Source organism: Arvicola amphibius, chromosome 2, assembly GCF_903992535.2.
Source record: "Arvicola amphibius chromosome 2, mArvAmp1.2, whole genome shotgun sequence".
NCBI lineage: Eukaryota > Metazoa > Chordata > Mammalia > Rodentia > Cricetidae > Arvicola > Arvicola amphibius.
This window is the reverse complement of record NC_052048.2, coordinates 193,744,604-193,757,582: the sequence shown is the minus strand read 5'-3', so window position 1 is coordinate 193,757,582 and position 12,979 is coordinate 193,744,604. Positions and strand designations below refer to the sequence as shown.

The 12,979-nt window shown below is 45.3% G+C and overlaps 1 protein-coding gene across 1 annotated transcript in view; it reads right to left on the bottom strand.

The window, feature by feature from the left end:
* Cul1 (cullin 1) overlaps nucleotides 1-8,018 on the bottom strand; it is a 66,311-nt gene extending 58,293 nt beyond the window's left edge. Inside the window, exon 1 of the mRNA XM_038318561.2 lies at nucleotides 7,870-8,018. The gene's annotated coding sequence lies outside the window, so the exon portion shown is untranslated. The remainder of the gene's footprint in view (nucleotides 1-7,869) is intronic.
* Nucleotides 8,019-12,979: the final 4,961 nt, after the last annotated feature.

The window sequence follows — 12,979 nt, the reverse complement described above, 5'->3', positions numbered from 1 at the left end:
CTAAGGCCAACCTAAGCTTGCAGATAGTTCAAGGCCAACCCAGACAACTTCTAGAGATCTTGTCAAAACAGAAGGGAAAAAAATCCAAAAGGGCTAGAGATAAATTACAGCTCAATAGCCATTTGCCTAACACATCCAAGACCCCAATACACCTAATAACAAAACTACCATGGTGTAATAATTTTACTGTCACATAACTTGCTTCACTTATTGGGGTATTGCTCAAGAAAGATTTCTAAGCTTATCTTCCAGTAGCTTATTTTGAAAGCCATTATTCATGTTTTCAGGTGAAAATACACTTTTTAAGTTAAGGAACACTGAAATTACAAAATCCAGATTTTCTCCCATAGCTTTTTTTTGTTGTTGTTGTTTTTGTTTTTCGAGACAGGGTTTCTCTGTAGCTTTGGAGCCTGTCTTGGAACTAGACCAGTCTGGTCTTGAACTGACAGAGATCTGCCTGCCTCTGCCTCCCGAGGGCTGGGATTAAAAGTGTGCACCACCACCGCCCGGCTTCTCCCATAGTTTTAACAGCACTATAATTTTATATATGAGGTACTGGTGAGATGTCTCAGCAGAGGAAGGTACTTGCCTGATGATCTGAGTTAGATCTTCAAGTCCACACGGTGGAAAGAGAAAACCAACTCCTCGAAGTTGTCCTCTAACCTTTACGTGTGTGCTATGCCCTTGTGCATGCAGACAGACACACACACACAGAAGAATTTTTTAATTCTGAAAAACAGTTAACAGGTAGAATGAGTCTATTCATTATAAATATTAGGATCAAAATAAATTACAACTTTGGAATAGCCAAAGAGATCTCATAAATTAAAAACAGAAAAAGGGCTGAAGAGATGGCTCAGCAGTTAAGAGGATTTGTTGCTCTTCCAGGACTCAAGCCCAGTCCCCAGCACTCACATGGTGGCTCACAAACAGCTGTTAACTCCAGTTCCAGGGAATCTGACATGCTCTCCTGGCCTCCTCTAAACCAGGCATATACATGGCAGACATATATTGTCTTAGTCACTGTTCTATTGCTGTGAAGAGTCACCATGACAAAGGCAACTCTTACACAATAAAGCCTTTAACTGGGGGGCTTGCTTACAGTTTCAGAGGTTTAGTCCATTTATCATTATGTCAGGGAGCATGGTAGAAGGCAGGAGTGGTGAGGGAGAAGTACCTAAGAGCTACATCTTGATCCACAGGCAGACAGACAAGAGACAGAGACAGAGCAAGAGAGACAGAGCAAGAGAGACAGAGAGCGAGCAAGTGAGAGAGAGAGAGAGAGAGAGAGAGAGAGAGAGAGAGAGAGAGAGCGAGAGAGCGAGAGAGAGAGAGAGAGCGCGCGCGCGAGCGAGCACCTGGTTCTAGTACGGGCTTTTGAAACCTCGTAGCTTACTCCCAGTAGCAATACACTTCCTCCAAGGCCATACCTACTCCAACAAAGCCATACCTCCTAACCCTTCTCAAATAGTGCAAATAGCCAAGTCAATTATACCCAAAGCATCCTATCACATAAAAAGCATTCAAGTTGAATTTCAGTAGACTAGCTGATGAATAGCATCATTTCTGTGATATGCGCCAAAGTCTAGTATCAACCAGGACAGCAAAGATGGACTTCTTCCATGTAAGGCATTTGCAAGAAGGAAAAAGCTGAGAAGCAGCAACCAGTAAGTCAAAAAGAACATATTCAGCAAGTCTTTGGCACAAACTTAGCGCTGAACACCAGTGTTCCTGTAACATTAACCTGTAAGTAAAGCACTTAAAGACTTTTATTAATCTTTAAGATGGGAGGAGTCTGTCATCCTGTACTCCCTTCGGTCTCTCTCCCAAACCACTCTTACACTTCCCAAAGGTAAGCCTGGCATCTGCACCCATTCCTAAGATTCCATTTAGGACTTAGGAGTCTGTCTGCTCCATGGCTTATCAAGCTCAAGCTCATGCAGGATTCCAAACCTTTCCTTCTAGACTGACCAGAGCAAGCCTCTTTCCAACTCCCAGGAAGGAAGATCTAAGTTCTCATCTTTTCTGCACATTGTGAGTTTAAGATGCCTATCAGGTACAAATAACTATTTTAGTTTCCCCCTTGATACCTGGTGACAGTATCTACGCATTTTATGCACATTTCTGTGTACCTATCTTCTCTTAATCCCCACAATTATTGCTAATTTAGAGTATCTTTTTTTAGATAACTGATAAAAACAGAACTTTCAGTTTTCCAAAGCATAAACTGTGTCAAGTAATTTTCCCCAGCTTTTAGTTAGGTTTATTACTATTCATGAAGGTATTATAGTTTCAACATTCAACTTAAAAATGTATCTACTATTATTAGGAGTTATGAACTAAGCAAAACAGGATGGAATGTTCAGTTATCACCAAGAAAAAGGAAAACTCAGATAGCTGTCCAGATGGCTCAGCAGAGAAAGGCAGCTGCCTCCAGGCCTGGTGACCTAAGCTTGATCACAAGAACCACAAGGTAGAAGAAAAGAAATGAGTGCTATGAGTTTGTCCTGACGTCCACATAGGCTACCGCATGCCTATGTGCATACTTGTGTAGACACGCTTTTTTTTAAAAGGGGAAATAAAAAAGGAAACATCCACTATGAAGGCTCTTTTAAATAAACAATAAGATACCAAACACGGTGAGCTTCATGAGATTAAGACAGTTTAATGGAAGGGATCTGGGGCATGTGAAGGATGATGATAAAAGGGAATGAATGAGAACAAAAGACAGAAAACCTAACCAAAGAATCAGGCTACTCATTAACCTACTCATTAACGCATGGAAAGGAGGGGCAGGGAACTCAAATACCAACTCATTTCTGCACTGAATAAGCAAAATGATCTTCCTTGGCAGTGGCTCTTCAATTACTATTTTCTTAAGATTTATGCTTTTGAAAATTATCTGTGCTGGGAATGAAACTCAGTGGTGGAGGACTTGCTTAGCACAGAGTTTGAGGCTCCCCTGGGTTCCATTCCCAGCACCTTGGCCCCAAAGATTCCAAGAAGAACCAATCTACTATATTACATTTTTAGCTGTCTATTTGCACTATAAAAATAAGCACAAAAAACTATAATGAACCACTTCTTAAAGATAATCACTATTAACATGCAGTTATCTTCCAAAAATACATACTCACGCAACAAACTATATATTACATATTAATTATTATTATTTTTGTACTTTAGTACTCAATACAGTATTACAAAAATGCAAAGATTTACCTTAAGCATGCTCAAATAGTTATCCACAATAACCCCAAACTGAAAATTAATGCACAATAAGAAGGCATTAAGCCAGGCGGTTGATGGCACACACCTGTAATTCTAGCACTTGAGAGGCAGAGGCAGGCAGATCTCTATGAGTTCCAGGCCAGCCCGGTCTACAGAGCAACTTCCATGACAGTCAAAAGCTACAGAGAAACTCTTTCCGGGTGTGTGTGTGTGCGCACATCAAGTCACATGGGAGGTCATTAGTCTATTACCACTTTTATATTAATAAAAAACATAAAATTAGGCAAGTTATAGCAAATTTTTCATCATTTCAAAAGTTTCTGTTACACAGCTTGTTCTTGAAAAATTGTATTTAGTTGGGGCTGAAGAGATGGCTCAGCAGTTAAGAGCATTTCCTGAGCTGTCGGATCAGTTTCCAGCACCAACACAATGGCTTGTAACCAGTTCTAAGAGATCCAGTGCTCTCTTCTAGCCTCTGTGGTCACCAGGTCTCTCTCTGGGCACCAGGCACACATATGGTACATACACATATATATGCCTGAAAACATCCATACAGGAAAATATATTTTAAATTATATTTACTTATACTCTTTCTATCAACAAGTAGGCATACTTCTCCACCTTCTCAACAGAAGTGGCTTATTTGAAAACAGCTCAGATGCCCACTTCTGGTGAAGCTGAAGACTTCTTGGTTTTCTACCCTAGTTTGTCTTTTTTTTTTTCCATGTGAAGAAATCTTTCTTTTCCATTAGTTTACAAGCTCTCTTTGATAGTCTAAAAAATAAATTTGCTTGTAAAAACATTTTTGTTTGTGATTTGCCGTTTATTCTGTTTATCATAAGGAAGTTTTATAATTCTGAAGTAACTGTACTGTCTTCTTTAAAGTCTGTATTTTTGGTACTATGGTATTATGGTATTATTTAAGTTTCTCCACCTGAGACTTGAAATTGTTATTTTTTTGGTTACTAATTTTTTTTCTAAAAAATATTTTAAAAGCATACAAGTTCACCTAAAATCACCATTTTACAACTTTAATTACTTATACCAGCATATACTTTATACAGAGTTATTGACAGCCTGTTTTCTAAAGTATTTTTGGACACAGGCCTTTAAAAAAATGTAGCTTATTAACTGGTTTTAAGAATTTCTGCAAGGCCAGTGAGTCAGAACATCACACCCAACTTACAACAGCCCCGAAGTCCCACAACCGCCCCTGCCTACAACAGCAGTGCCTAAGTACTCTCCAGTGTTTTCCGAAGAACCAGGAAGAATAAACTCATTCCTGGGAGCCAACCATAGTAAGGTATGATGCATTCTGTTGTAAAGGTCAGACATCAACACTTAAAGATGCTCTCACTTTAGCCTCTACTAATCTTCCTCTATTTCATATACATCAGACTTTCAGGGTGAGCCCTTGGTAAAAATTAATGGTAAGCTCCGGGATTACCATCTTGCTCTAACCTCCCACCTGGGTGGGGCATTACATCTTCTTAGCCTTGATAGAAACTACTAGGTCCAGGAACCTTTTTTCTACAAGGAAGGTTAAATGTCAGTACTTACACTTCACAGGGCTTTGCAGAAATGGAAGGATGTACATGAATATTGGCATGAGCATTGTGCTAGGTACTAAGGTCAGATTTGTTCCACCCTGTCCCTGGGTAAGGGTCAGTTTAGTGGAAGAAACCACCAAGTGTCATTAGAAGGTTAAGCACTGATCATACCACAGACAGGACATCATGAGGACCAGGGGAAGCTCCTAGACAGCATGGCAGCTTTCCTGAGATGGAGATGCCCGAGCTGACAAGTGGTAAGAAGTAAAGAAAGAGACACGGAGATCACCCAAAACAGAACAGAACTGCAATCAAGCTGAAGCGTAAGGGAAAACGGAGAGCAGAATATCTTTCTTCTGTCCAGGCTTCCCAAAGGAAAAAGTAAATACAATCAAACTCGGACTTTTTATAACTCTGGTGGTCATACACAAATGGTATGTTATGTTCTACAAGGTAGTTCTCCAATGCCCACTGCCTGTGTTTAAAAGTTAAGACATTCTCATGGAATTCACATAGTTTACGGGATTAAAAACCACCTTAGGTACTTGCTGCCAAGTCTTAGGAATTGAGTTTGGTCTCTGGGGCCCAAAAGATAGAGAGCAGACTACTGCAGTCTGTCTTCCGGCTTCCACACGTGCGCTGTGCACATGAAGCATGCGTGCTTACACACATTAAAAAAAATGAATTTAGAGCTGTCCCTTAAAATAGATGGCTAACAGCTTTTTCTCTAGGGATATCTAAAAGATAATTTCAAAACGAAACCACTAATCCTCAAAGACAGTTCACATTATTTCACTGGTAAGGGTAGAAAGACTGTGCATTGGGGCTTACGTAGGGCTCAAACTGCAAGGAACTAATGATTTTTTTGGGGGGGGTCTAACAAATTAAATCTGAAGAATACCAAGTAACGTTGACTAAAGCTCACTTTAACTTCAGCTTCCATACGGAAATGAGGGCATGATGCCCTTCGTCTTCTCATAGAAACTTCTGGTACAACTGGGCTGGCCTATCTTCCAAGTATGAAACAGCCTTAAATACTAACCTGCTCTACATCAAAGGCAAAGAGATAAAACAAGTTTGTTTCAATTAATAACACAAAAAGTCTAAATATTGACCCCTTGAACTAGATTTACTTCACACTATTTGGATTTCCACAACTAAAGAAACCCTCAACATTTTTCCCTAGGACATAGTAACTAGCTATGAAGGCGGAGGAGGAGACACAAAGATGGCAATTTCATTCTAAAGAGGCAACGTAATAATAAAGTTTGCACTCTTACCCAGCTCAACAGCAGTCATGACTAAGTTTTCTGCAGCCAAAATTAGGGGGAGTAGTAAAACCCTAGGATTAATTTAGTTAGTTCAAAAAAATTATTCAAGGTACCACCAAGATCATGTTCTATGTTGAGGGAAACAAAGGACTTACTCCCTTGTCTTCAATGATCTCATAGTCAAAATGTATGGGAAATAAGCCTGCACTGGCAAAATTAAATAGAGCAACAAGGAGGAGGAGTTCCCAAGAACACTCCACAGTGTCTAAAGACACCTGGCCAAATCAGCTCAAATGTATGCAGCATGTAGGAATTTGGGCCACACCTACCAGGCTCAGGAAAGACATTTTACAAACTGATGAAGCATCCTAGCACATCTAAAGTTGGTTGGCTTTTTGGCAAAATAGTTTTTTAAAGAAGATACCAATGAGGGGAAAAGGGAAGAGGTTAACATTTTTAGAAAGTACTTCAGCCTTTTCTCCCAGGTTTTGTAAGTGCTCCTCCAAAACCTCCAAAAATGGGCATAATAGAAGATAAAACAAGCCAGTTTTGTGTTTGCATACTCAGAATTTAAAATGAGATGTAACTTTTTCAACTTACTATGGGAAGCAATAAATACAGGTTTTAAGTAAAAATTAAATAACAGCTTGAAACCTTTTCAAACAGAGAAAAAAAACCCTCATATACTTATTTTCTTAAACTACACTCTCTTCTTCAGTGTGTGAGGTTTAGGTCCTAGAAACTTAAAAGGTTAGTTCTTCTTCTGTCACCCCAATAAGCGCCTTTCTAAAACAGTGATCATTTACTCCACACTTAGCTTTAGGCTGTTTTATCGCTCCTCCAAGCAAAGAGTAAGTACACACAGAGCGACTAAAACCGCTTGAACAACTTGACTGCGTTTCAGTAGGTGTCCTTACCACAGACCCCCAACGACTGCGAACTAACTCTACAAGCACTGACAGTGACCTCGTCGGTAAGGGGAAATCTTTCTGGCTCCCTTAACTTCGGAGATCAGGCTCAAGGAACGAGTGAGCGTGCGTTCCTTGCTTTCTGAATTAGCTCGTGTGTCTCACAGTGCACAGGTGACAGGAAGAGGGGGCTTTCAGGGCCACGCGGGACTTAAGAATACAGGAGCGTGAGCCACGGGCCACGGGCCACGGGCCCCCGACTCGGTCCGCCTGGCCCGGCGCCCGGTTACCTTTGGGGGTCAGAGCGCGCGCTCCCGCCGGGCCCGGGGGCGCGCCAAGGCCGCCGCGCTGGGCCCAGCCCGACTCGAGAGGGCTGGCGGACGCGCCGGGGCTCCGTGCGTTTGGAAAAGCACACCCGCATCCCTGCGCGCCCGCCCGGCCACGCTCACGGAGACAACGGAGCCCCGGGCCCCACTGTTACCCAATAATCAGGCCCCGCACCGTCGCAACAATGCGAGCCCCCCGGTTCTCCGGCGCCCCGGCCGAGCGGAACCCGCAGGGCCGAGGGGAAGGGAGGGGCGGGTGGCGCGTGAGGTGCGGAGGCCGGCGCCACAGGCCGCACCGAGTCCGGCTTTTTCCCAGTGCGTAGCCGGGGCCTGGCCCAGGCCGAGCCCGGCCGGCCGGGTGACTCAGGCCAGGCCTGCCGGCCCCGCTCCGCCCTCGGCGTCCTCCGCCCACGACTTCCCTGGCCCGGACGCCATTCCGCCCGGCCGCGGCGCGGCGCGGCGCGGCGCCTCAGGCCTCGCCGGCAGCCCGGGCTCGGCCGCCGCGGCCCGAGTCACTGCGACGCCGCGGCTCCGCCGGGGCCTGCGCTGCCTCCCGCCGCCGCGGCCCGAGCCGCTTACTCACCCGCATCTCCGGGCGCCCCCCGACGCTCGGGCGACGGCGTGCAGTGCTCGCGGGGCCCGCCGAGGTCTGGCCGCGTCCCTCAGCGCCCGGGCTGCCCCGCCTGGAGCTGCGTGCGACACGGCGCCCGCTCCTCCTCCTCCTCCCCTGCCCGCCTGCCGGCCCTCCTCCTCCTCCCGCCGCCGCCGCCGCCGCCGCCGCCTGCACCACGCAACCTCCGCCCTCTCGCCGTCCCTCCGCCGCTCCCCGCCCTCCCGGCTTCACCGGCTCTGGCGACCGCGGGGCGAAGCTGTGGGGGAGGGAGGGCCGGAACGCACCGCCATCGGCGTCCGGGGCGGGGGAGCCGAGAAACCGTCGCCGCCATCGCCCGGCCAGCGGCGGCGCGGGAGGGGCACGGAAACCGCCCGCCCGCCCGCCCGCCCGCCCGCCCGCCCGCCGGCCCCGGCCGCCCCTCCGTGGCGAGGCCCCGCTTGGTGCGGGCATTTCTACCTGCGACCCATGGCCCCTGCTTCCCGAACGCCGAGCCGGGCCCTGCCGGACGCGCCGGATCCTCCGCCAGGTTTTCCCGCCGCCCTCGCGTCGGGGCGGCCTCTCCAGTCTCGGCTTTCCCGCCACTTCGGACTCCTCGTGGGGGGCTGAGCTGAGGTTGGGGGCTCTGGCCACAGAAACTTCCGGAAGCGGCTGTGGGAGAGGGGGGCTCCGACGCCCCCTGCCCCTCGGCTGCGCGCATCTCCCGGGAGCTGCCGCGGACCGACCGCAACACCACCGGTCCTGGAGGTGAACCGGAGGCGGGATCCCCGACCGCCAGATGAGAAAGTCAGATGGGCAGGCGGCCCCCAAATCAGCGCAGCCTTCGGGATCCCCCCCCCCCTGCCGAAAGTACCAGCTTGCCCACATACCGTGTGTGCTGTGTATGTCCGTGCGTTTGTTTATCTCCCTCTTTTAAGATTTTTCTCCATCCAAACTAAAGTAGGCTTCCTTCCCTCTTGAGATCCAAAAGAATTAAAAAGATTAAAATCCCCGTAAGGCTCAATTTCTGGATTCAGTTGAAGTTTGCGATTCCAAGCTGGGATGGGCATGAAACAGTATTGTTTTTATACATCTAGAATAATCGCGTCCGTTGGAAATCAGCTGTCTTGTGTTTGTGATATTCTGTTGTAAATTTGGTAACATCCCCCCACCCTGGCCACAGGTGAAAGCTAGCGAACCTCTCACACCTAGTCAGTGGCGGCTGTTTTAAAGTCCAGGTTCACATCTGCCCATCTGATTCCCGGAACAAGCAAGGAAAGATTTTTCAGTTAGCCCATCATCTGGGCTAAAGATGTCTTTGGTGTAATTTCCTGTTTTGAGCAAACTAGAACACTGCAGATGCTAATGTACTACTTCAGGGCAGAAATCCTCAGCCGACCTGCCAGTCCCACGTCCACAGCTTCAGATCCTTTCCAAAGGAGTGGCCCACTGGCGTGCTACTGTGTTTAGTCCCTTCTATTGATCTGTAGCTTTTTGTCATCTATTAAATATTTTTAGAAGTGTTTTTATATGTGTATCCTAAATTATGTTACCGTTTCGTTTGTCTTGAGCAACCCCTCAATAATTCAGTCTAAAGAAACTTAGATGTCTTTATTTAGTAGCTTCTTTTGTAGACCTATGATAAAGGTGGACATTAAAAGATGTAGGTTTGTCCCGTGTATGTTTTGGCTTTCAAAGATAAGAGTTTACCTCCTCTTCATACTCTCTAATCTGGTGTCGTCAGTCTCGTTCTGTACGTGCTCCTGTGATTTCCCACCTCAAGATAAGAGTTGCAGCCGGGCGGTAGTGGCGCACGCCTTTAATCCCAGCACTCGGGAGGCAGAGGCAGGCGGATCTCTGTGAGTTCGAGACCAGCCTGGTCTACAAGAGCTAGCTCCAGGACAGGCTCTAAAGCTGCAGAGAAACCCTGTCTCGAAAAACCAAAAAAAAAAAAAAAAAAAAAAAAGAGTTGCATGCATCAACTTTGAGGGTTTCCTCCAACAGGTTTGGCCTTAAATACAAGTGTTTAGTGCCGCCGAGTTCACTCCCCATCTCTCACGGGCTCCAGTCTTCATTTTCTACTGCCAGTTCTGTCATCTTCAGTGGCTGGACTTGTTCATTCACCTGTGTCCCCTTTGTAGCCAGATTACATCTGTTCTGAGCAGGTAGACCAAAAGATGCAATGGTAACTGCTGCTCAAAACACCCTTCATCTTCTCTGTCTCAGCAAACCTGGTGTCATTCAGGACGAGCCACGTCTCACAAGGCTTTAGCTGGCCAAAGTCAATGCGATTAAAATATATTTTCGTAAATCAGAAAAGCTCAAGTTCTAGGTTTAAGCAGCTGTTTTTTAATACCCCATTGCCAGCTTCCCGTATGTGCCCTCAGGCGTGCCTTTAAGACAGGGATTATTTCTTAAAGTTTGCCAGTTCCTTCAGCATCGTGCTGGACGAATACTGAAGCCTGCCCAGTGCATGTTTACGACTCCTCAAAATGGAAGAGCACTGAGTCACTTGGACAGTCTTAGGAACTATTATTTCTAAGACTTGGGTAAGGAGCTAGCCATCTGTGCAAAGTAGATTTCACAAGTTGGTTTCCAAACTGACTTGGCGTCAGATTTACCCACGATATAATTACTAATTCAGGGGCCCCTTCCAGATCCAAGAACCAAACTTGGGAGGAAAAGAGCAAAACCAGACTCTGAAACTAGCAGAGTTTACGTTTTGTCTTAACCATCATTAGCTGGGTAGGTTTGAGCAACTCAGTGTTTCATCTCATCTGATATGGGAATGATAATAGTAACTCATATGGAATTGTAAGCTAAACATTGACAGATATTACTGATGATGAAAATTCTCTACATACCAGTGCCTGAGTTTGGGAACCACAGATTTAATGAACCATTCCTGTTCTGTCCAAGTTTCAAATGTTAAAACCCTAAAATTTTCACTATTAAGCTTTACAATATAGTCTAATAAATCTCATTTGTTTTGGGGCAATGTAATTTTAATTTTTTATGCATATGAGTGTGTTGCCTGCACATATGTGTAGGCAACATAAGTGCCTGTACTATCTGTGCATGCCTGGTGCTGAGGGAGGCCAGAAGATGGAACTGGAGTTACAAGCATTTGTGAGCTACCATGTAGGTTCTGGGAATCGAACCCTTGTTCTCTGCAAAAATAAATGCTCTTAATCTCCTGAGCCATCTCTCCAGCCTTCCAAATAGTTGTTATAAAAGGAATAGGCTGGGGATAGTGGTAAATGCCCTTATTCCTACCACTCCAGAGGCAGAGAACGTGTATCTCTGAGTTTAAGGCCAGTCTGGTATACATAGTTCCAGGCCAGATAGAGCCACAGACTGAAACCTTCTGATGTGGGAGGTCCTTCTGTATATGTGTTGCTTTTATTGGTTGATGAATAAAGCTGTTTCAGTCAATGACTTAGAGTAAAGCCAGGCAGGAAATCGGAAGAGATCTATGTATCGAGAGAAGGCAGAGTCAAAGAGACACACACCATATAGCACCAAAGTAGTAACATGCCGGCATCGGTAAGCCACAGCCTAGTGGCAATACACAGATTAATAGAAATGTGTTAAATTGTAAGAACTAGCCAGGAATATGCCTGAGCCATTGGCCAAACAGTGTTTTAATTAATATAATTTTTGTGTGATTATTTGGGTCTGGGTAGCTGGAAAACCAAATCAGAGTCTCAGTTTACAACCTTTTTTTTTTAAAAAAAAAAAAAAAAAAAAAAAGAAGGGGATCAGTCAAGTAAATCAGATTTTTTATACAATTTTGAAGACTTTATGGCATGTATATGTGTTGAGGGGATATGAGTATGTGTATGTGAGAGCAAGTATCTGGAGGTCAGAGGAGTCTAATCCCCTGGGGCTGGTTACAGGTTGCTGTGAACAGTCCAATGTGGGTGCTGGGGACTAAATGTGGGTCCTTTTCCAAAGTTGTATGAGCAATGGCTGGTCTTCCAAAGGACCCAGGTTCAATTCTCAGTACCCACATGGCAGCTTACATCTGTAACTCCAGTTCCAGGGGATCCTTCACCCTCACACTGATATACATACAGGCAAAACACCAATACACATAAAGTTCTTTTTTTAAAAAGGCAGTGAATGCTCTTAACTGATGAGCTATTGGTGGTTTAAAAACAAGGTTATATCACGAATTCTAATTGTTCTTAACAAAAACCCAGAGTCAGATATTAGGGGATGAAAGCTGAGAGATCAGAGAAGCAGTGCAGTCAGCCACTAGAGAGACCTTCTACCTCTACCGAATCCTCAGACCAAAGGGGCGATCCTGTCCTCAGACCACATCTCCAGACTACTGCCTCAGACGGCACTGAGCTCGTGTTTCCCCCAGCCTTATATTCCTCTCTGCTCGGCATATCACTCCTGTCTCCACCTCCCTAGTGCTGGGATTAAAGACATGGGATCCTTTTTAAGTGTTGGGATCACCTTTGTGTGAGCTCTGTTTCTCTTTCAGACTGGATCAATCTTGTGTAGCCCAAGGTAGCGCTGAAATAACAGATTGTCTCCAGAGTCCTGGGATTAAAGATGTGAGCCACCACTCCCTGGCCTCTAGTGGCTTAGCTCCGTACTCTGATCTAAAGGCAAGCTTTATTTGTTAAAACACAAATATAATATCACTACACAGTAATCTCATTATGTTGCCCGGGCTAATAATCCCCCACCCTCATGCTCTTAGTCTCCTGCCTCCATCTTCCAAGTAGTTGGGAGCCCACCATTCACAGGTACTTAACACTGATCACCTCAGATTTTTAAAATTTACAAATCCTATCTCAAAAATTAACAAAAACCACCAATGCAACTTTCTCAAAAATTCAAAATGTCTTACTGGTGCTACTTTGTAGAGTGAGTGTTGTGCTACCGTACACTGTAAGAAATGGAAAGACAGAAGCTGCAGTCTCTGTAGCCCTCACAGAGCTACAACTTCTATGGTCTTTTACGTATTTTCAGAGTCTTACCAGCTTTGCAAAAATCTGTATAGTTTTAATACCGAAGCTGTTGTTGAGCTATATGAATTCCCGTTCTTAATAAAACAATCACCTAAACCGCACACATGCTCCGCACA